Here is a 24,829-nt window from a genome sequence, read left to right on the forward strand (position 1 = left end):
GAGGAACTCACCGGGAATTCATCCTCACTGTGCAGGAACCCCTAGGCAGGTTCCATTCAACAAACTCCCCTCGGTTCTGGTCACAGAGCATTAAAATCCACAGATGAGGTCCCGTGCTCACGGAGCTCACATTCTAGGGAGATGTTCAGGTTGCCAGGAGAGCCTTACAACTCAGGATCCGACTTGTGCGGAGGAGGGGGCCTTAGAGACCATTTCTCTACGAAATGATACTATTTTGCCCATGAGGAAACTGAGGCGCAGAGATGGGATGGGGCTTGCTCCAGATCCCAGAAGTAGCAAGTGGAGAAACTAAAATTCAAACTGGGGTCTCTGGGCAGCATGCCACTTGATTTTCCCTCTATCAAGACAGTTCACTATTTTTATCAAGTTGCCAGCATTCTCGTTTTTTAAAAACTCACTATCACTTTATGCCCCAAATGTGATTTTCAATTCAATGAATGAAAAACAAAAAACCAAAAAACAAACCCATATTGTATTTGACATACTGGTTTAATGGTTTAAGGGAAGAAGTGGTTGGGGGGAGGGGTGGAGGAGCAAAAAAAGAAAAAAAGAAAAAAAAGAAAAAGTAAACAGCAAACCACATTGTCTTCCAGCCACTTTCGGGTTCAATCCACCAGGAAGGCTCTTGGGTAAAAATCGGCTCTCCCTCTTACCTCTCGGCGTGAGACCCTGTCCCAGATCTAAACCAAGATTTCCCAGGTGAGACACAAGACAAGGGGTTGGGGGGTGGAATCCACCTCAGAAAGCAGGAGTTTGAAATTTGTTTCCTTTCATGTGTTTCTTTTGTCTTTATGCCACCTCCCCATCAGATGCAACTGGGGGTTTTCAACTGCCTCAGCTCATTACCTGGCACTGATTATATTTTTTTCTCCAAAGAATGAACATTTTAAGAAACCCTAAGGTTTGTGACTAAGCAGAGGCATCCAGAGACCACATCTGGGGACTTGCAGAGCTGACCCCATGTACCCTCAAGTGTTTCCATATTGGCTGAAGCGTGGGGTCTTTGTTGAATCTCTTCTGCACCCCATGGTGGCTGCCTCATGCCTTTGTATAGATCTTATCTGATGATGAAATTACTATTACTATACTACCTTCATTCATTAAAAGGTACCATCTACCTGCTCTGTGCAAGCTCCTTACCCCCATCTTTCCCTAGCAGGCAGGGACTATATCTTAACAACTTTCTATTTGTCTTACCACCTAATATAGGATATTGCACTAAAAAGGTGCTCAATAAATTGAATTTAATTTTTGGTCTTTTGGTTTAACTTCTGAGAATTTTTTTTTTTTTTTGAATGCATTGCTTTCAGCTTGGGTAAACCGTAAGCAAGATCTCCACCTTGTGGGCATTAAGTAGAATATCATCTAACTACATTTTCAGCAGGTCGGTTAATTGTTTAAGTTAAAGTCTGAGATTATTACTTGGCTACCATGGCCCGTGCCATGTCCTGGGGGATATGGGGAAATCCAGAGTAGTTGGTGTCTCTGTCTTTGTAGCTGTTAAAAAAACTATAAGTAACTATAAAGTATGGTTCACTGTAAACTTTGTGAGGAGTCCGTCTTGTCTGTTGTTTTATGGCTGCCTGGCACAATGCCTGGTACTTAGTGGGTGTTCAGGAACAATTTGCTCAATAAACCATTGGAATGTTAATAAGATAAAGCTCTGCAAGTAGCATGTATCAAGGTATTTTTAAAAAAACTGCTTACCACTAAAAGAAATAAAATAAGTGCTTTCATACATAAAAGGAAAAAAAATTGGTGACGGATCCACATAATGTAGGAGAAGGAAGCACATGATTTTCAATCTGGGAGGGATGACTTCAACTCAGATACCCCAAATCCCAGAATCTTCCAATCACATTACCAGCATTGACGAAGAAACTAAAGCCTTAAAGCAGTCAGCTAGGATCTTATACCTCGGAAGATGGACTGACTCTATTGTAGCTCTTAGCCTGTAGCCACAGGACTGAATGCACTGGGTACCAGAACAGGATGCACTAATAGAAACTTGAACAAATGCATTGAAATGCAGAATTACAGAAAACCGCAGAAATAAAAGAGAAGCAAAAAACAAACCCAAGGTGGAATGCAGTTTAAATGCATTATATAAGAGATATTTTTAGGCAGTGTTTAAAAACACTCCTCTGTTTACCCGTTAGATGAAGACACTCCCATTCTTCTTTACTTCCTGGCCTGAGGACACCCCCCACCTACTGCCATCCCCCTGGGGCTCCTTGGGAGGGCACAGGGCACAGGTCTTCACAATGTGTGACCTCAGGCTGGCCCTTCTGGCAGTTGCTTGGGGATGAGGGGAGGTGCTGTGCATCTTTCCCTACATAGGAACCTGTTTTTACCTGGAGAACTTTCTCCACAGTCCTCAGAACTTCTCCCTGAGCCTCAGCTTCCAATTGCTTCACACTCATCCACAGTCCTGTTTGAAGGATGATCTGCTTCCTAGAACAGTGCCTCCTGGGGAAGAGAGAGGAGGTGGATTTGAGGAGTTGAGGGTTGGGTGCAGGACAGCAGGCTGGGAGTTGGGAGATTTTCTAACTCTGGTATTTCCTCTTGCTGGCTGTTTTCCTTTCTGGCTAGTTATTTCCCTTCTATGAGTTCCAGTTTCCACATCTGAGAAACAAGGATAATACATCCTACCTCCGTCACAGGATTGTTGTGAAGTTGCTGTGAGACGTTGATAATAACCACCACAACATTAGTAGCAAACGCTTATTGAGTGCTTATTATGGGCTTGGCGCGGGACTGAGCCCTGCACGTGTGTTCTCCTTTCACCCTCCCGACCAGCAGTCTTGTCCCCACTGTACAGATGGGAAAGCTGAAGCTTAGCCAGTCACCGGCCTGAAGTCACACAGCAAGTAAATGGCCGGGCTAAGATTCCAGAGTGATGGAGGCCAAACTCTTTGCAAATTGTAAACTGCTAGGAAGATGTCAGATATCAAAATTATTGACTTAAATCAAAGTAGATTCAACTCAGATTAAATTTTGCTTTGAAATGTTCTCTGTGGTTGCTATCAAGTGAAACGGTTAAGAGTGTGAACCCTCAAGCCAGATTGTCCAGATTTAAAACTCACCAAGTGTGTGACTTTGAGTAAGTTACTTGACCTCTCTGTGCCTGTGTCCTCATCTATAAAACACAGTAATAATAGTGTTGTTGGTATTATTGATACTAATTACAATAATGTAATATCTGATGATTAACAGTAATTAATTAATAGTGAAAAACCTTACAGCTTATTGTGGTGATTAAATTAGTTCCTGTATTTAAAACTCTTGAAAGACTATCCAAGAGTCCACTATTTTTATAGCTTTTTAAAAAAATTGAAGTATAGTTAATTTACAATGTGTTAGTTTCAAGTGTAGAGCAAAGTGATTCAGTTATACATGTAGATATCTTCTTTTTCAGATTCTTTTCCATTATAGTTTATTACAAGATACTGACTAGAGTTCCCTGTGCTATACAGTAGGTCCTGGTTGTTTATCTATTTTATACATAGTAGCGTGTATCTGTTCATCCCAAACTCCTAGTTTTTATCATTCCCTCTCCTTCCTGTTTCTCTGCTTTGTTGCCCAGATGGGGGTCTCCTTCTTTTCCTATTGCTGTCCTCTACCAAGCCTCACTTGGGTCTTGAGAGACATGATACAGGTGGCGACCCTGACCAGTGCACCCTCCTTATGCCCCAGATGAGCATCTTCCCTGAAAATTTTGCTCCCTTCCTTCCCAGCTGGACCGTAGCAGGGTTCCCAGTGCAGCTCTTGTTGAAATCCTAGAGCCTCCAGCTAGCCTTGGGCAGCTGCTTTCCTCTCACTACTCTGCCTCATTCAATCCTAACCTTTCCTGGGTCTTCTGAGTTACAAGTCCCTCCCAAAGATAGAGGCCCCCAAATTCACCCTCTAGATGCTTCTACAAAAGGGAAGAGTGGGGAAGACCATGTCAGGGAGAGGAGTACAATATTCCTTGAAACTGGGTATGACTCCTGCTTTAGCTGTTACTAGCTGTGTGACTTCAGGTAGCTTTCGAGTCTCTCTGGGCTGCAGTTTCATTATTTGTGTTTCCTTCTTCTCTACTCTGTCTCTGCCTAGGGTACATTATTTTTCTGCTCGGGGATCTTTTTCCTTTTCTTGGCATGTCTCTATTTGACCATGATCTGGATCTCCCAAGAATTGTGTAGCTGTCTCATCTTTACACACTTGGCTGTCAGGGGCAGGTAATATATACACCTGGCTCTAGGTAAATCTTGCTGGATAGCTAGAAGGAGGTCTGGAAACATACAGTCTTTGCAATCAACCTGTCTGCCTGAATGAGTCCCGGTTTTAAGAACACACTGTTTCTTAATTTATGGTGAGACTAATAGTTATATGATTCTCTTTATTCCATGTAGCTCTCTTTTTGACCTGCTTTTGGAAAAGGTTCCTGTAGCCACTGGTGTTGGAGACTAGAATCTAAAGGTTGGAACACTGGTGAATTAATTTAGTAAATTTTAGAGCAGTTGCTGACACAATCTCTCAGTCATATATCATCATACCCTAGTTACAGGGTATGATGGTAAAAATTCTGGACTGGGCATTTGGGGACATGAATTTCTTTCTCTACCATAACTTAGTTCAACTGACATTTATCGTTCACGTGCGAAAGGCCAAAGAACTGGGCGAAAGTGATGGCGTCAGATTTTCTCTTGTCCTTCACACCTGCATCAGGAAACGTTGGTTGTCTTTTCTTCACCCTTCCCTTTCCCTTCCTTCTTCCTGGCAGGTCTCCATCCTTCTCCCTGTTCCTGGTGCTGGAGGGGAGGCCGAATTCTCACTGGGCTAAATCAGTCACAGTGCCTTCAGCTTCCTTGCCAGTGTTGGGTTTAGGCACAGGCATGGGACACCACTCTGGCTGGTGACAGCTGCAGGGAAGTCCACAGGGAGGTTTCTGGGAAAGATGTCTGTGCTGTTACAGAAAGACACAGAAAAATATGGCACTTTTCTCCATGGCTCAGGTCTAGATTTGAGGCCTGGAATTGGGGCCGTCATCCTATAACTGCAAGGAGAGCCAAGTGGACACGTTGAGGGTGGCAGAGCCGGAAGAGGGAAGGAACCTGGGTCCTTGGTGATGTCACCAAGCTCCTGAATTAATCCGCTCTGGAGCCACCCTGCCTCTGGGGTTCCCTGGTGGTTTAACGCACTCTGAGTTGGGGTTTTTATTCTTGGCAGCCAAAAGATTCCTAAATGATATACCTCTCACATGGGAGCTTGCAAACCGGAAAGAGGGCAAACATATAAACAGAACTCTTCCTGTGCTGCGGGGAAGGCAGTGTGTTGTCATCTTTTGGTACATGTGCTCGGCAGCCAAGCTGAGTCTTGCACTTACCAGCTGTGCTGTCTTGGGAAAGTCACTTAACCTGTTAACTCATCCGATAGATGGATGGTGATAACTGCACCTGCCTCGTAATATTATTGTGTGGATGAAATGCACATTAAGCACTTAGTAAGTGCTCAATAAATTTTATCGCTTGCTCTAGCTATTATGGAAATGGAAACCACACAAGAGCCCAGAGGAGGGAGCAGGAAGGTCAGGAAGGCTTCAGCAGGGAGGCAGATGTGAAGCTGGTCTTGAAGGGTAACTGGGGGTTTGCAGGTCAGGGTTTGGGGAGGAAGAACATTGGGGCAAGCAGAGAGAGCAGCACGTGAGCTCATTTCTACATCTTTCAGGAGCTCAATTTCCTCATCCTTAAAAGCACTTGAGTGTGCTGGATTAGCTTAATCCTCTTTTGATAAAAGAAACAAATCTCAGGCCCCCTCCCTAGATTGAGAAGCGCCAGATGACAGACTCTCCAGGCCCCTTTATCACTCACCTATCATTTTTGAACCACCCTGGAGAAATTCACTCAACAAACATTCGCCACTGAAGAAAGTGACTCCCGCTGGCTTCGTTGATTTCTTTGTTCATTGCAGCCCAGAGCCTTATCTGCTGCGTAATTAGAAATGCTGTGCTTCCTCAGCTTCCCCAGGCTCTGTGCATCTCATCAGTCAGATAGATGCAGAAGCTTAATTAAGCTTGTAAAGCTTTCTGATTTCCGTAGATGAAAGGTGGCCCATAAGTACCAGGTTTTATTTTGGTGGCTCCTGCCAAGGGTTATTATAAATGGGACTTAGTGCCACGTGGCTGAGCTCTTAGTGTGATAATGTGTCAAGACCAATCGAGGCTGCCGAGAGCAGAGATATTTTCATAATGGTTTCATCATAGGCGGTGGGTGTTAATGGAAGTGGCTGTGAAAAGGAAAGTATTGCAGGCAGTGAAACCAGACTAGAGGTGGCTGCAAGTGAAATATCGGCTGTTCCTAGGATCTCCGTCATAATCATTAGCTATATTAGCCTTGGAGCCATTCTTCTGCCGTCTCTTCTAGACCAGGCTCAAAGTCGAATAAAAAATGATGCTTTAACTCCAAGTGAAAATATATTCCTTTGCTGCTTTTTAAAATCCATTTACATTAAAATGGTGGCCAGCAGGTAAGTAATTTATAACTGGGGGCTCAGTGCAGCATGGATGGGTGTTGTCAGAATAGGGAGCAGCCTAATGGGAGACAGAGGCACTTCCAGGCCTGGGAAGAGTCATCACTGTTGGACTGAAGAGGGGCTGGAGGAATATGCAAAGACGAGGGGTAACTTAGGGACACTCGCTGGTGGGGAATAGTGCATGGAGAGGTAGCTTCGTATTTCAGCAGTGAGGTGGGTGAAAAACCAGGTAGAAGTTCTTCAGTAATGCAGCCCTCGCTAAGAATGTGCCAGCTTCCTGGACTCCGGGTTCCATTGCCTAAAACCAGTCTTCGGCATCCCACAGGCAGACAGTCGATAATACCTGATGATGATGATGGTGATGATGATGACAATGGTATAACCCCGTTGTTAGCTGAACTTTCCCTGCTCTTTTGAATTCCGGTTAATCTTGACCTAAATTCCTATTCCATGGCCTGGGAGGGTCCAGAAACTTCCCCTCCGTTTCTGAGAGTCCCTGGGCCTTTGTTCCTCAAGCATGTCTCTCTGTGTCCACCTCCTGCTTCCATGCTTGTTGCTTTGACTTCAACACACAGTAGCATGGATGTGAAGTTCAATGCCTTATCCACAGCACCCTCTTGCCCTGTCCCGGAATCCACTTGGGCCAAAGATATGAGTTTAGTGATTTTACTGAAGATCTGGGGGGGCTCCCGGGGTGTGTGTGGGCCACGTAATTGCACAAGGCCTTCGTCCATCTACCTCTCCTTTCCCTCCTTTCCCTCTCCCCTTTGTGGAGGAACAGGCAACATTTCCGTCTTCCTTCATGTAACACAGTGCTGCTTCTATTCAGGCCTCTGTAGGATCCCAGCTTCTTCCCTCGGTCCACAGACTGTCAAGGTTTTTCTTGTGATAAAGTCGGGAACAGAATTCTGGTGGACAACACTGAATGACTCTGAGGTACTTTCTACATGCAGTGCAGTGTGTGAGAGCTTTTCACGCACTCGGTCTAGAAGACCTTCCTCCAACCCCCCTCCCCCGCCCCTGGAGGTGTTACTCCTCCATTTCATTGATGGGAAAACCAGAGCACCATGAGAAGACTTCTCATTGGCCCGGGAGACTTCTGCTAAGTAACAGAAGAGGAATTCCAACTCTGGTCAGTCCAAAGACAGAAGTTATGTTAACTACAGTGCCATGTGACCTCTGGGGCTGGGAAACACCCTGGCCAGTTAACCAAGGGGCCTCTTACAAGGGACTCGTCTCTTCCTTTGTACTGGCGCATTGTCTTACACCAGGCATGTTGGAAACAGGTACTTACATCTCTCCTCATCTCTGCTGTGTGACTGAGCCCAGCGCATCTCCTGGGAGACCTGTCATAGCCCAGAAAGCTCCCCGTGGTAAATATCTTATGTGGGGGGGTTGAGAGGGATTGGAAAAGAAGTAGGCTGGGCTGGCTGACCTGGTAGTCCTGAGGACAGCACTCTCTTTGTCTCAGGACCAGAAAAGTCTGAGTTAAGGTTGACAGTGGAAGAACACTCATCACCTGCTATAATTTCTCCTCTGGTTTCACCTCTCCTGAGAACCGACTCCGAGATTGCCACAGGGAATCAGAGAATTGCCTCTCTGGGCCTGGGCGTGTTTGTTACGCAGCAGGCACTGAGACTCGATCCCTGGTTCCTTTTCACTTCACCCGATGAGAAAAGGAAGGAAAAAACCCTCAGAGGCCATTTCTTGCCTGCTTGAGTTTAAAGAATGGCTGCATTTTAGGGACAATGTGGGCCTGAGGAATAGCAGGAGAAGGGCTGAGGAATAATGATGGTGATATATTTCTATAGCTCTTTGCAGTTTTGCTGAGTTCTTTCCCGTGCCAGTCTGGTCGGATTTTTACAACAACCTGCTAGGGAGGGGTAGTTGGGCAGGTGTTAGTGACTGTTCCTATTTTATGAAGGAGAAAACTGAGTTTCAGAGGGTGTGTGATGAGCCCAAGATGCACAGCTAGTTCCTGGCAGACCTGGAACTTGAAAGCACTTTACCTGACTTCCACATAAGAGCTCTTCCATGGCATTCATACCCTGTTTGCTGAGTTTAATCCACATCTGCAGACTTTGTCACTACCTCCGGTTTTCCACATGGTTACATGTCCATGTTGAATGTATGTTACAATGACCATTAAAACTCCAGTCAGGAGGGCAGAAAAAGGAACCCAGGGGCAATTCCCCAAAAGGTGGAAAATTTAAAAGCCCCTCTTCCCCTTTAATGGTGCTTTCTATTTCTCTTATTAGCTGCTATGACAGAAAGAAGGAGGAAAAGAAAAACCAGAAGCGTTGGGGAAAAAAGAGAGAGATTATTTTGAAATCATTTTCTTTGCTTGCCTGGTTCTGTTAATAAACAGGATTTAATCAATAGGAGTCAGAGAGAGAAAGAGGCGGGTAATCACCGATCATTGGATTCTTTGCGGGGCTGGGGCGGGGGGGGCGGAGAATGATCATAAAAAACCTCTGAGATGGCAAAGAGGAAATGGTGAGAAACAGAAAGTTTTCTCTTGCTTCTCTGCTCCTATGCATGATACCCTTGCTCACACAAGGCAAAACCAAGCCGAGAGACCAGAGTAGGGTGCTTGACCTTGTGGCCTTACCCCACTGAGAGGGTCATTTAGCTGGGGATGAAGATAGATCTGCATGGCTGTTTAGGCTCAGAGAGGGTAGCTAGACTACATAGAAGTCTTCCTGCTTTGATTTTCTCTTCCGTAAGAAGGGATATTAATGCTTGCCTCACAGGAATATTGTAAGAATTAAATGAGAGTATGGGATTAAATAAATATAGCAAGTGAGAAGTTCCAGTACAGTTTCTGGCATATAGTAGGCACTCAATAAGGACTAAAAACCACACATTCAGCTACATAGAAACATGTCTGGGAGGACACAGTAAGTGATTAACAGCATTCTCCTTAAGAAAAGGTCTGTGGGTGGGAGGCACTTTTACTTTTTAACGTATGTATTTTTACTTTATCCTCCCTAGAGCATTTGGGGAAAGTATGCTGTGTACATATGAATGGGTGTGTGTGGAGGCTTAAGTTAAAAGTTAAGATCAGACATAGAGTAATAAAGAATGTGAGGTTTTGGTACCCCTGTCTTTGTGTGATTGTAAAATTTGTACTCACTGCACTTGAACCAGTTGAGGTGACGACAGAAATGGACTAGCCAAGTCAAGAAACAGAAATGGGATTTGATAGAAGGATGCTGGAGTAGTTCCCAGCATCAATGGAGGACCTGAAAACTGGGCACTGGAAAGCACCAGAACTCAGAAACACCAGGTGGGTAAGCAGGAGGGCCTTCTCTCAAAGGTGCAATGTCTCAGCTCTAGTCACCTCTCATTCGAGTGTTTACATTCCAGGGAGAGGAAATCTGATTGGTCCGTTTGGAGACAGCTGTTTCCACCATTGGCTCACTGGGCCTTTGCCATGTGACAGGGCAGGGAGTATATAAGGGAGCAGTTCTGTGCTGGACCATAATTCTATAGGTACCTACCTCAGTCGTCTCTGCTGTTTAATTTTTGAAAAATTATAATCTTGCGTTACTTTTAAAATAATATTGAGAAACCTCTAACAATTCATCAAATAAGTAGAGCTATACTGTAGGATCTCAACAGAATGTATTTTATGCATCTTTTATAAGGAGCCAATACAAAGCAAAACCAAGCAGCATCATGTGCCTAGAGATACATCACAGAGTGACACATCCTTTGGGTCTGAATGAATGTTGATTATGATGGCAAACACACCCACACAACAAAAACAATACTTATCTTTTTGACTCCAACCGTTAGCAGATCCAAAATTTCCATAAATTCGTCTAGCGCTGTCTAGCTTAGGAAGGGAGTTTGAGACCTTTATCAGGGTAAAGAAAAGTAATAGGGCATTTCTGATTTTTTTAACATTAGCTGTTATTTTATGGTGTTTGGGAGGCAGGGAATACAAAGTATACAGAACGTATGCAGGGTCTACTCCTTGTGGGTGTTTGTTTGTGTGTGTGTGTGAGTGTGTGTGTGTGTGTGTGTGTGTGTGTGTGTGTGTGTGTGAGAGAGAGAGAGAGAGAGAGAGAGAGAGAGAGAGAGAGAGAGAGAGAGGGGTAGTACTTCATTGCCCTGGGGCATAATGATTTAGCCAGTCCTGTATAAGGCAAGCTCAAATCCAGACTGCATTTTCTATGCTGACCATCTGTGTTTCCCAGGAAAGAGGAGCCCAGCCGTGGGCCCCAAGAGGTTGAGGAAAAAGTGAGAAGCAGGGTGTGGCTAGTCCCGGAGGGTGTGGGGGGGATGCTCTGTGTCCTTCTGGCAACATCAGCCCCACGGAGGCAGGCTTGGCTCTCTCCCCTCCTGGCAGCCTCATAAGCATCCTTCCCAGTGTCAATAAATCTCCTCTGACCACTCACCCCTTCCTTGTGATTTTTTTTCTTTTCTGAGGGTGTTGCTGGGGGAGATCATCAGAAACTACTTATTTGAAGACAGAAGCCTCATCTCTAACAAACGGGGATTGACTGATAACGCATACCATTTACCGAGTCTTGCTAATAAGCCACACATCCTCACCAACCCTTTCAGGTGGGTTTTTATAGCCCCCTTCACAGACGAGGAAACCACGGTTCAGAGAGTTTGAGTGTGTTGCTCAGTTGGCACAGCTCTTAGATGGTGGAGCCAGATGCACACCTGGCCAGTGTGTCACCAGGTCACCTGGTCCTAATGCCTCCTCCATGATGGAAAGCCAGCTCAGAAGGGCCCAAGACCTGGCAGCTCTGTCACCCATCACTGGCTACTCTAGGACCAGTCACAGAACAGTTGAGCAGTCTCAATCTTAACTACAACAAATAGAGAATTATGATATAATAATACTCCCAAAGCCAGCACTGTAATAACATAATTTTAAGGCAAGGCTTTGAGTTTGCTCTTTTGGGCCCCAAGACCTGCCAGGACTGCATACCCAACTGTGAGAGCCCTCCGAGGAGTGCCCTTTCTGAGATGCCCAGGGAAAGCTTTCCTTCTCTCTTCAGCTTCAGACGCTGGGTGTTCTAACCTCTGAAGTTCCTGGAACAAGACCATTAGGCTTGATAGTTTTATTGGAATTAAAAATATTGTGAATTCACAATGGCCTCTGGCCATAACTGGAATAAAAATGGTATTGCTTTAGACGATACCATTCACTAATTAAACTAGTAGAGAATGAAGCAACAGAAATGCAACAGCGACAAGAATGGGAGTGTGGGCTTCAGAATACTCCCCCAGCCGGCAGTTGAATTTAAATTTCCATTATTTTGAGTGAATGTGGCCCTAAGGAACCATGTAGGGATGGATTTTTATGTGATTTCAGGGCCTTCCGTCTCTTGTAGGGCAGTAACTTTGATAAAGCTATATAGCATGCTTTCTTGAAAAAAGTATAAAATATATGTATAACTAGGAAAGAATCCAGGAGGACACAGCTAACTGTTAGCAATGGGTTACCTTGGGGAAAGAAAATTTGGAGAGAAAGGACTTTCTTCTTTTTCTTTTAAAAACATTCTATGTATTTCTGGTGTGTTTAACTTCATGATACTCAGCACATATTTTGTGAACAGACTAGAATGATCAAGGGAATGCTTTAGAGTGAATGATTCGTGCTTCACCGCATCAGATTATCAAAAGGCAGATTAGATAGGTTACCATTAGGAAGCTGCTCCGAATGGGCCAGGAGTTAAGATGGGAACTATCTGACCTGAGATGGTAGCTGTGGAGATGGAAAGGAAGGGAGAGGGACTTGAGAAGCCAGAAGCCGGGATGTGCTGGTTAATTGTTTGTGTCGACCTGATTGGGCTAAGGCGTGCCCCAGATGGCTGGTGAAACATTATTTCTGGGTGTGTCCGTGAGGCTGTTTCTGGAAGAGATTAGCATTTGAATCGGTAGGCTGAGTAAAGAAGATCACCCTCACCAATGCTTGCTTGAGCTGGGGCATCCTTCTTCTCGGCCCTTGGACATTGGTGCTCCTGGTTTTTGGACCTTTGGACTCAGATGAGGACTTACACCATTGACCCCCCTGATTCTCAGGCCTTTGGAGTCAGACTGAATTATTACCACTGGCTTTCCTGGTTCTCCGGTTTGCAGATGGCAGATCATGGGACTTCTTGGCCTGCATAACTGTATGAGCTAATTCCTACAGAGTAATTTTATATTTTATATATATATATATATATAAATTTTATAACATATATATATATATAAAATTATATCTATCTATCTATCTCTTATTTGTTCTGTTTCTCTGGAGAACACAGGGGTGTTACCTGAATTGGCTAAAAGCTTGCAAGGTGGTACTCTTTGGATGAAGATGGAACCTAGATATTGGTGCTGAGCTATGGAGGGACCTGAAGGGGCTAGAATCCTATTTCTCAGTGCATGGGTGGCTGGGTGGATAGATGGACAAATGAACGAGTTATCTCACAGAAGCTCTTTGCTTTCAGGTTTAAGCCGAACTTCTTTCAAAGCCTACTTAGGTCCTGAGGTTAGGTGGTGATTTCTCATACTCTTCCCCTGACCTCAGCTATTCTTCCCCAAACTAGGGAGGGTTAAGGCCTTTCTAAGATCTGGACCATTTCTGGATGCCTCATGGGGTCAGTTAGGTTTTTTATGTTCTAACTATGAGGACCCATCCCCCACCCCCCACCAATGGCTTAGACAATAAAGGAGATGGATTTAAAGCCAAGTAATTAGGAGGTCTTCTGGCTGGTTTGATTTGGGGGCTCACCAGTGTCATCAAGCACCTGGTCTAGTCTTTCAAGCTTTCTGTTCTGCTGTTCATACAGCATCAGCCTGGCTTCCTCTTGGTGGCAAAATGGATGCAACAGTTCCAGGCTTTACTCTCACATTATATAGGAAATAGAAGGAGCTTGTTTTCCCCTAGAAGTTCCTTGAAAAATCTCTCTAGTCTCACAGACTCAAATTGGGTCTTTACTGAGTCCCTTAGGCTAGAGAATGCTGATTGGCTGATTGGCTTAAGTTACCTGAGTCAATCACTGTTGTAAGGGTGGTGGTGTCAATCCACCTTCCCCTCCTCCCCCCATGGCCATGGCACAATGGGGGAGGGATGGAAGTGATGTTAGGGGGCCATCAAGTTCTAGTTTGGGACAATGGAGCAGGAATGGCCTGTGTTTGTCAGTGTGTGGTGAGTGGTGGATGGAGTTAAAAGAGGAAAATGGCCAGAGGAGGGTGGTGGTTTTCCACATTGAGGAGCAGGACATTTTCCACTGAGAAGCAGGACAGTGAGTGTGGATGTTTGGGTCCAGTCAAGAGCAGTGCCTCTAGAGCTACGGGTAGGGGCTGTAGAGGAGAATGATTATGAGGGTGCCTGAGAAAACTGGGCACGGAGAACTTAGGGTCTCGGGTGCTAGACAAGGGGCTTCCTGGGCTTTGCTTGGCTCTAAGGGAGTGGGTCAGCCGAGGAGATGCCCACTTCCAAAGGCTATGTTGGCATAAGCAGGAAGCGGTGAATGGCACCCATGGCGGCGTGGAACAGCGTTACCAGGCAGCATGTGGAGGGCCACGGACCCAGAGCAGCTCTAGGGGCACTGAACAAGTTTGTGTAGAGCACTTGGAGTGTATGGCAAGGAGGGCATGCTCCATCACTGTTACAGTGAGTATTTTTACTTTATTTTTTATTGCGGTACGTGGGCCTCTCACTGCTGTGGCCTCTCCCGTTGCGGAGCACAGGCTCCGGACGCGCAGACTCAGCGGCCATGGCTCACGGGCCCAGCCGCTCCGCAGCATGTGGGATCTTCCCGGACCGGGGCACGAACCCGCGTCCCCTGCATCGGCAGGCGGACTCTTAACCACTGCGCCACCAGGGAAGCCCCTATTTTTACTTTTAATTGTTTAACGTGGTGAGAAGCAGTAGCAGAAATGGAAACAGGAGACTGAGTGATTCAGGCCTTCTTCCTGCTTGAAAGTGACAGTTTGGTGAACCTTCTTTTTGGACTGTCTCACCTTAGGGCTGGGAAGGCTCAAGAGCGTGGTGGCTGGGATTCCTTCCAATCTGGTGTATGGGAGCTTAAGCAGGATCCAATCTGTCTGAGAAATAAAGACCTATGGCATTACTTGTGTGGCACGAGCGAGCCTGGAGCTGCTCATACAGACAGAACTATAAAATCACATGCACACGTACTTTACATACGTGATCCCATTTGAGCCTCACGATACCCTACAAGGTAGTCGTGGTTATCACTGTCTGACAGGAGAGGAAAGCCCAGCTTGGAGGTATTCGGTCCACAGCCCAAGCTTCAGAGCTAGGATACGGTAGAGATGGTCTTTGGACCCAGCATCCACAGGCCCACCAGCTCCCCAACACCATCTACCTTCCTTACAGAGCTTAATTTGGCGAGCTATCCCCTCCTCCCCCATGAAGCCATGTGATTCAGGGATAGGACCTCACCCTCACCTCCAGGGGAGAGGCTGCTTTTTCCCCTTGACCTAGTTCTGACCATTGGAATTGTGCTGATGGGATTTTGAGAGAAGTTTTCTTACTTCCAGAGGAGAGCTATCGGAATAGTTTCCTTCTTCTTCCTCCAGATATTATCACATCTGGATGAGACATTCGCAAGTGCTGCAGAGCCACGTGCTACCAACCTCAGGACTAGGCCAGTACTCAAGATGGCAGAGCCGAGATGGAGAGAATCTGGGTCCCTGATGGTGGGGGGAGTCACTAAATAACCCATCGTAGACGCCTCCAGATACTGCTACTTGCCTTCCTAGGGTCCATTCTGCTCGTCTTCCTTAGTCACAGAAAATCTGTATTGATGAATGTAGCAATGTACCCAGATATAAAGCCACATTTTCCAGACTCCCTTATCAACACAAGTAGCCGATAAACTGTTAGGTGGCCCTTTGCCCTGCCCCTCTTGATCTTCCTACTTCCTGGAATGTGGACATGATGGCTAGAGTGTAGTAGCCATTATGTAATCATGAAGCTAACTTGAGGATGGAAGCCATGTGCTAAAGATGGCAGCACAGAACGTATGGGTCCCTGCTGACTGTGGAACTGCCATACCAGCTTTTGACTGTTTATATCTGGGCTTCTTTTCTGTGGGAGAAATATAAGCTTCTGTTTTATGTAAGCCACTGTTACTTGTGTTTCCTGTTATATACAGCTGAGTCTAATCCCAGCTGGGAAAACTATATAGTTCTGAATTTCCTGCTGGCTGAGAATTAATTTCCTTAATACCTAAACCGTTTGGAGTTGGGGTTGCTTTTGTGGGCAATCAATAGCTTCCGAATTGTTTCCTCTTCGAAACCCATACTGTTCACATCTGCACTACATAGCCACCTATAACATAGGGCTGTGTTCTTCAATTCTCCATTATTCTTGGGGTGAGAGGTCCTCACGCTAGGATACCCACCACTTTCTATGATGTTTCCTGTCTCTGAGTCCCATCTTTGGGCAATAAATAAGTTCCAGAAAGCCCAAACAAAAAGCAAATGTTCTGGCTAGCTGCTACAGGGGTGGTACGGCACTGGTGGGGAACCCAAGTGGTTTCTTTGGCACTGACCTCAGACTCTCAGAGTAATACCTCCCACCTGAGCAGGGTCTGGCTTTCAATAGCCTCCTGTCTATTCCATCACCTTCACCACTGCCTGTCCCTCCTCGGTCCCTCTGCCCAGACCATGTGGTCTGCCTCCCACACAAATCCTCAGGGAGAGGAGCTTTTAATAACTGGCGAGGCAACTGTTGACTCAGGTTTTGTTTGTCTGCCCCTAAGTTCGCATTTAATAAATGCAGGATTCTTGGCTAAATAGGCTGGTCATCGTCAAAATGGCAAATTAATTATTCAAAGCTGTGCTTGAGATAGACCAGAGATGTAACCGAGGTGGCCTCTCTCGTTCCTAATTCACAGTGAACTTTGCATTTCTGGCTAGTCAGTATTTATTTAAAGTATAATAGCTATCTTCTTAAACTCAAGTCTATTAAATCTAAATGAAGGTCAGGGATTCGTACTGGAGGGTGGGGCAGCTTTTAGTCAGTCTATGCCGAGAGCCTCCCAAACCACCCGCTTCATTGCTCCCATCTTGCTGTGAGTTTGCCAAAGCCAGCTCACAAAGCATGGATAGATTACTCGTCATTCATTATCCAGGGACAGAACCACCTACCATCCTTAGCGCAAGAAACTTTCCCTTGGATATAAACCTGTAATGTAATGATAATAATGACAACCACCACTTAGCAAGGCCTGTTGTATGCCAAGTGCTTTAGATCCATGATCTCCAATTCTCACAGCAATCCCAATCTACAGATGAGGAAATTGAGGCCTAGAGGGGTTAAATAATCTGCCCAAGGTCACACCTTTGTTAATTGGCAGAGCTAATTCACAGAGTTATTTTTGTTAATTAGCTCCAGAGTTTGGGGGTTCAAACACAGGTTGTTTGGATTCTAACACCCATCCTTCCCTTGCTGCAGAGACTGATACCTTGAACATGTCTTTTTGTGTCCCTTGCCTCTTGGGTCAGAGCCTGATTACCTGAGCGGTCTGTTTGACCTTCCACCTACTCTCATTCCCCATTGAAGTCCCCCAGACTTGCTCCACCTTTCCATGGCATGTGCATTGGCCTCCTCTGCTCTCGCGGTGCCTCTCTGAGGCTGATGTGAGAGGAGGTCATCCTGACCTACCTTTGCATCCCTCCTGTTTCCACCCCTATGTGCAGGACTGCAGGATTTGTCACCACATTCTAATGAGAAGGAACAAAATTCCCAAGGAGAAAAATAATTTTTAATGCATCTGAGCCACTTTTCTAGATTCTCTGTTTGAGTTTTCCCCACCCTGCCTTGTGAACCCGTCTGGGCCCTTTCAATGTGGCCCTTCGGTTTACAGCTGAGACCCAGCAACCCTCAGTGGAGGGAACATAAGGCACCAACAGCCAGCTTCCTGGGGACTTCAGTACAGCTCACAACTTAGGATCCAAGACGCCTGGTTGGACCCATGGCATGATGTTGCTGAGCAACCAGGCCACATGGTTCAAACCAAGGACCTAATAAAAGGATACTCTGTTCAGCTTTTACTGAAGGCAGCCACTTGTTTTATTCATTCATTCACTCCACACATATGTGTTGTATGTCTCTCTTGTATCAGGCGCTGATGTAAAGCCTGAGGTCTTTGACTGCATGTGAGATAGTCCTGGAATCCCAAGGGTAGGAGAGAGGAAGGAGCACTGACTGGACAGAGAATCGGTAGACCTGGGTTTGACCAACTCTCCCGGTTTGTCTGGAACTTTCCCAGTTTTAGTACTGCATCCTGGACACCGCTCAGCATCCACAGATGTTTGCTTGCCCTAGTTTGAGTGCCAGTTCTGCCATCTACCAGTCAGTCAGCAAGGGTATACTTCTTGAGGGCTGACTGTGTGCCAGGCAGTGTTCCACTGCTGTGAGAACAGCGGTGAACAAAGTGGAGTCTGTACTCAAGGGGCCCCCTTTCAGTGCTAGTAAATAATACAAGCAAGATTGCTTTTGGAATTTGAGGTCTTTTGTGTTTCCATACAAATTGTAAAATTTCTTGTTCTACTTCTGTGAAAAATGCCAAAATGGAGCCGGAAGAATCAGGCTCTCTGACTTCAGACTATACTACAGGGCTACAGTAATCAAGACAGTATGGTACTGGCACAAAAACAGAAATATAGATCAATGGAACAGGATAGAAAGCCCAGAGGTAAACCCACGCACCTATGGTCACCTAATCTATGACAAAGGAGGCCAGAATATACAATGGAGCAAAGACAGCCTCTTCAATAAGTGGTGCTGGGAAAACTGGACAGCTATGTGTAAAAGAATGAAATTAGAACACTCCCTAACACCATACACAAAAATAAACTCAAAATGAATTAAAGACCTAAATGTAAGGCCAGACACTGTAAAACTCTTAGAGGAAAACATAGGCAGAACACTCTGACATAAATTGCAGCAAGATCTTTTTTGCTCCACCTCCTAGAGTAATGAGAATAAAAACAAAAATAAACAAATGGGACCTAATTAAACTTAGAAGCTTTTGCACAACAAAGGAAACCGTAAACAAGATGAAAAGACAACCCTCAGAATGGAGAAAATATTTGCAAATGAAGCAACTGACATAGGATTAACCTCCAAAATATACAGCTCATGCAGCTCAATATCAAAAAAAACGAACAACCCAATCCAGACATGGGCCCAAGATGTAAACAGACGTTTCTCCAAAGAAGACATACAGATGGCCAACAAATACATGAAAAAATGTTTAACATCACTAATCATTAGAGAAATGCAAACCAAAACTACAATGAGGTATCACCTCACACGGGTCAGAATGGCCATCATCACAAAATCTACAAACAATAAATGCTGGAGAGGGTGTGGAGAAAAGGGAACCCTCCTGCACTGCTGGTGGAACAGCTATAAACTGATATCGCGCCTATGAAGAACCGTATGGAGGTTCCTTAAAAAACTGAAAATAAAACTACCATGTGACCCAGCAATCCCACCACTGGGCATATACCCAGAGAAAACCATAATTCAGAAAGACACATGCACCCCAATGTTCACTGCAGCACTATTTACAATAGCCAGGACATGGAAACAATCTAAATGTCCATCAACAGAAGAATAGATAAAGAAGATGTGGTACATATATACAATGGAATACTATTCAGCCATAAAAAAGAATGAAATTGGGTCATTTGTAGAGACATGGATGGACCTAGAGACTGTCATACAGAATGAAGTAAGTCAGAAAGAAAAAAACAAATATTGTATATTAATGCATATATGTGGAATCTGAAAAAATTGGTAGAGATGATCTTATTTACAAAGCAGAAATAGAGACACAGATGTAGAGAACAAACATATGGATACCAAGAGGGAAAGGGGGAGTGGGATGAATTGGGAGATTGGGGTTGACATATATACACTACTGATACTATGTATAAACTAGATAACTAATGAGAACCTACTGTATAGCACAGGCAGCTCTACTCATTGCTCTGTGGTGACCTAAATGGGAAGGAAATCCAAAAAAGAGAGGATATATGTATACGTATAGCTGATTCACTTCGCTGTACAGTAGCAACTAATGCAACATTGTAAAGCAACTATACTCCAATAAAAATTTTTAAAAAATACAAGTAAGAGCAAATAAGATAAGGTATGTCTAAAAAGATAAAACAGATACTGTTATGTAGGTTGACTGCATGGTGGGTGGGGCTGTTTTAGATAGGAAGGTCAGAGAAGGCCTCAGTGGCAGGTGACGATGAACAGACACAGGTAGCCATGTACAGATCTTGTGGGGGAAGATTTCCGAGCAGAAGGATCATCAAGGGCAAAGGCCCTGAGATGGGAACAAATCTTGCCAGGCTTGAGATCAGAAGGATGGTCAGAGTGGATGGGTACAGGGGAGGCGGGAGAGGGAAGGAGGAGAATGTTGGAGGATCAGGCTGGGGTCAGGTGATAGAAGGCCGTGGGCTCTGCACTAGGTATGTGCCCTGGGGGAAGTCACTGTCAGAGGAGCAATCAAACGTTCAGAGAGATCAGGTGGAGCTAGAAAACACAGTTCATAGGGTTGAGGTTAGGTTCCCTAGCTTCCCCCACAAACCTGCTTTCTATGTTGGGTTTTCTATCTTGGTAAGAATATCACCATTCGCAGAGTTGTCTGGGCTCAGAACTTTAGTGTCATCTGGGTTCCTGCTTTCCCTTCCCCCTCTGTCCACATCCAGTCAGTCTCCCGGTCTTGTCAATTCTATCTTCCCCTCAACCTCACATCTATTTTCATCTCTCCATCCTCCCTGACCTGCTCGGCTAAAATGTCTCATCGTCCCTTATGTGCAGCAGTTTCCTGACTGATCTTCTTGCCCTTAATTTCTTCTCCATTATGGTATGTATTGCCAAAGCTCTTTTTCTAAACCATAAATCCTTGCATTCCATGACCTTGCTTAAGACAATAGTACTCAGCATATTTTCCCAAGCTGCAGACTTTCCCAGAAGCAGACTCTGAGGTAAAGATTTGTATACAGGAAGTTTACTGGAGAGTTTTTTTGGGTGTTTTGATATGGTGAATTACATTAACTAATCTTGTAGTGTTGAACTAACCTTGCGTTCTTGAGATAAAATCCACTTGGTCATGATGTATTTAGTATATTATATTTATATTTTATTAGTATTATAGTATATATTATATTTATAATTATAGTCTATTATCCTATTCTGTTATATCATAGATATAATATTTTATATAGTACTAAATTCAATTTGCTATTGTTTTGTTAAGGATTTTTGCATCTATATTCACGGTTTTTATATTTTGTAATGTGTTTGCCTGGTTTTGGTAAGAATATATAACAATGGTCTCCTAAAATGAGGAGAGACTGGATTAGGGATGGAAGTGATACGGCAAGGGACTCCTGTTTTTCATTATAAAACTTTTAGCACTGTCTGATTTTTAATTATTTTGCTCTAGTACATGAAAATCAATTTTTTTAAACACTAAAAAACAAAACCAAATGAAAATTCAAACCTATAATTTTCCATGACTTGATACTGGTGTGGGGTTTTTTGTTTTTTTGTTTTATTTTTGTTTCTGTTTTGGAGTGAGTGGTAGAGAAAGGCCTTAGGTGGTTGCAGTTGGGCTGGGTAACAGTTGAAAAGTAGGAGTAGGTAGGCCTGGACTTGAGGCAAGGGAATCATTGCCACATATAAAGCCACTTTCTGTGCCAGGAACTGTGCTGGCCCTTTGCATTACCTGATTTAATCCTGACAAGAGCCTGTATCAGTTAACTATGGTTAACATAACAAACCATCCCCAAACTTAGTGGTTTAAAACAACAACTGTTTATTTTGCAATAAACAGTAATGCAGCAGTCTCCCTTGCCAGAAGCCAGAGAAGGAGATGGGTGGATTAAAGAATGCAGAACTGGGCTTCCCTGGTGGCACAGTGGTTGAGAGTCCACCTGCTGATGCAGGGAACACGGGTTCACGCCCTGGTCCGGGAAGATCCCACATGCCGCGGAGCGGCTGGGCCCGTGAGCCATGGCCGCTGAGCCTGTGCGTCCGGAACCTGTGCTCCACAATGGGAGAGGCCACAGCAGTGAGAGGCCCGCGTACCACCAAAAAAAAAAGAATGCAGAACTTTTGTGCTTGCGTGGCCCTTCCCTTCCTATAACTGAATGCTAAAAGGATGATTTAAAAGAGGACAATTTGTACTAAGTAGGTGCGTGCGTGGACTCATCTTATCTGTTGATGGTACAAGATACAAAAGGTCATCTCTACAAATGAGATCGGCATTCTACCATTTGAACTGGGCAGTTATTCTCTGGTTTCACTTGGGGTCACTTGTATGACTGCAGTCATCTGCCTATGTGGCTCAACCAGGATAGAATGGCCCAAGATGGTGACCATCTGGTGGTCACAACATATATGGTGCTTAGCTGGGGCTGCTGGCTGGGGTATCTCTGTTCTCCTCCGGTGGCCTTCGCAGCAAGATATCTTAGGTTTCTTAGATGGTGGTAGCAGTACTACAAGGGCAAGCCCAGTAGTACAAACACTGAGGTTCCGTTGGCATCCCATTTGATGATATTCCATCCATCAAAGTAAATCACATGGCAAAGTCTAGTGTCGATATGAGAGGAGGATATGCACGGGCATGGGTACTGAGAGGAGAAATTCATTGGGGGCATTCGATGTAACAATTGGCTGCAGAATGCTTTGAAGCAAGCATTTATTATTATCCTTATTTTATAGATGAGGAAACCAAGTTAAATAGCTTGCCCAAGGTCCTCACTCATGTCTGGCAGGGAGCTCTTCTCTCTTCAACTCCAAAGCCCACACCTTAACCATTGTAGTGTCTCCGGTGCCCTGTCTTGACATTGACTTCTTTTGCATGGTCCATTGTCAGATTATCTGATTGACATGGTGTTGAGTCTTCTAGTCTCAGGTCTGCTGCTGGTCTCTTGTGTGTCTGCGCCCGACGTCAGTGGTCCTCCAAGAACACACACACACACGCACTCAAAAGAACAGTGTAAACATGATTGACTCATGTTCTCCCTTTGCACATATTCCCTTAAAGGTACTACCTCGTACTTCCCACTCTCACTTCCTTTATATATGAGGCCTGGAGAGAATGAATGCCCCATTACATTTGCAGAGATAACCCTTTGTATCTTGTACCATCAACAGATGAGATGAGTCCATGTACCTACTTGGTACAAATTGTCCTCTTTTTAATCATCCTTTTGGCATTCAATTACAAGAAGAATATGGCCAAGCAGGCAGAAAAGTTCTGCATTTTTTTTTTTTTTTTTTTTGCGGTACGCGGGCCTCTCACCGCTGTGGCCCCTCCCGTTGCGGAGCACAGGCTTCGGACGCGCAGGCTCAGCGGCCATGGCTCACGGGCCCAGCCACTCCGCGGCATGTGGGATCTTCCCGGACCAGAGCATGAACCCGTGTCCCCTGCATCGGCAGGCAGACTCCCAACCACTGCGCCACCATGGAAGCCCAAGTTCTGCATTCTTAAACCGTCCATCTCCTTCTCTGGCTTCTGGCAAGGAAGACTGCTGTGATACTTCTCTCCCACCACTTAGCAGACTGCCGGAAATAGGGGAAGTTGAGTCCTCCCACCGTCATTGCCATCAGAAATCTTATAGCATCCGACAGACTGAGACAGATGGCCTCTTACTCAGGGAGGCCTGTTTTGTTGACAGCAACCAGCCTGAAGGGCCCGAGCACTGTTGTTAATGACAACGTGATTGAGAGGGAAAAGGGCTGGCTTGTCAACTTGGCCTTCACAGGACTGTCAAAGTGAAGCAGGAGGTAAAGTGTATTTTGTTTTCAACAAGGTTTCCTTTCTGTCCTACACGATGAACTCCAAAACATGTCATAGAAATGTGGCTTCTTATTATTCCTCCTTTTGAAACGTTAGGAGAGGTGCAGGCGAAGAGCTGAGTGTTAATCCTTACTGACGAGTGTAATGCTGCTCTTTCTGAGATTATTATTTGTGGTTGACAGAATAATGCCCACTCCTCCCCCATCCCCACAAAGATGTCTGTGTCCTAATCCCTGGAATTTGTGACTATGTTACATTGCATGGCAAAGGGAAATTAAGGTTGCAGATGGAAGTAAGGTTGCTAATCACCTGATTTTAAAGCAGGAAGAGTCGCCTAGATTATCCAGGTGGGCCCAGTGTACTCAAAAGGGTCATTAAGTGTGGAAGAAGGAGGTCAAAAGTCATTCATTGAGAGAGACTCAACTGGCCATTGCTGACTTTCAATGTGAAAGGGGAGCATAAGCCACGGAGTGTGGACAGCCTCTAGCAGGTGGAAGACACAGGAAAAGAATTCTTCCCTATAGCATCCAGAAGGAGTGCAGCCCTGCTGACACCTTGCTTTGTAGCACAGTGAGACCCATTTTGGACTTCTGACCTCTAGAAGTGTCAGATAATCAACTGGTGTCATTTTAAGCCGCCAAGTTTTTGTTAATTTGTCACAGCAGCAATAGGAAACAATACACTCCTTTTCATTGGCTCCTTGAATAATAGTCAGTGTTTAAAGAGCATCCTGGTTGCTTTTATGGACGACTTCAGCATACATGATAGGAACAGAATGCACAATTCATGGTGGAGATATTACCCCACTTCTCATGTTTCTGTAGAAAGACTATGGAGCCACACTCCCTTTACACCAGAGAGACTTACCTGGTTGGTGAGGCTGAATAGCAATTTCCAAGCATGCTCTGATCCAGTTTAAGATTCTTTGCTCAAGATTTTGTGGGCTGACAATTGGGGCAGGACTCGGTTGAGACTGCTCATCCCCGTTCTATGTGGTATTTGTTGGGTTCGCTCCTGTGTTAGTGGTCACTTGGCATGTTGATTGGGTGCTGGCTGATGCTAGCTGATGTCATTCACAGGTCTAGCAATTGGCTCAGGTTTCAACTGGGCCATGGTTTTCATCCACATGGCCTTTCCACTGCAGTAGCTCGCGTGGCTTTCCCTCCTTAGCGGCTGGGTTCCAACAAGGAAAATGCAGAACTCTCTACAGGTCTTGGCTCAGAAATTGCGTAGTGTCATTCTGTTACTTTCTGTTGGCCAAAAGAAGGCACGGGAGCAGTTCAGATTTAAAAGAGAGCAGAGAAATAGATTGAGCTTCTTGATGGGAGCCGGGCCAACCCCACAGTGCAAAGTAGCATGCGTGCAGGGATGGGAAGAATTTGTAGCTGTAGTTTTCAACCTTCTATACTCTCTGCTGTTCCTTTCTTGGGCTAGGATACCCGAAGGTGGAATGTGTTCTTCCTTCCGCTCCTGCC

The 24,829-nt window shown here is 45.0% G+C and overlaps 1 protein-coding gene across 1 annotated transcript in view; it reads left to right on the plus strand.

Annotated features, from left to right (window-relative positions):
• Positions 1-24,829, plus strand: part of PAMR1 (peptidase domain containing associated with muscle regeneration 1) — a 168,957-nt gene that overhangs the window by 2,586 nt on the left and 141,542 nt on the right. The window contains exon 2 of the mRNA XM_030864695.2: positions 615-720. The gene's annotated coding sequence lies outside the window, so the exon portion shown is untranslated. The remainder of the gene's footprint in view (positions 1-614; positions 721-24,829) is intronic.

This window comes from Globicephala melas, chromosome 8, assembly GCF_963455315.2.
Source record: "Globicephala melas chromosome 8, mGloMel1.2, whole genome shotgun sequence".
In the NCBI taxonomy this organism is placed as follows: Eukaryota; Metazoa; Chordata; class Mammalia; order Artiodactyla; family Delphinidae; genus Globicephala; species Globicephala melas.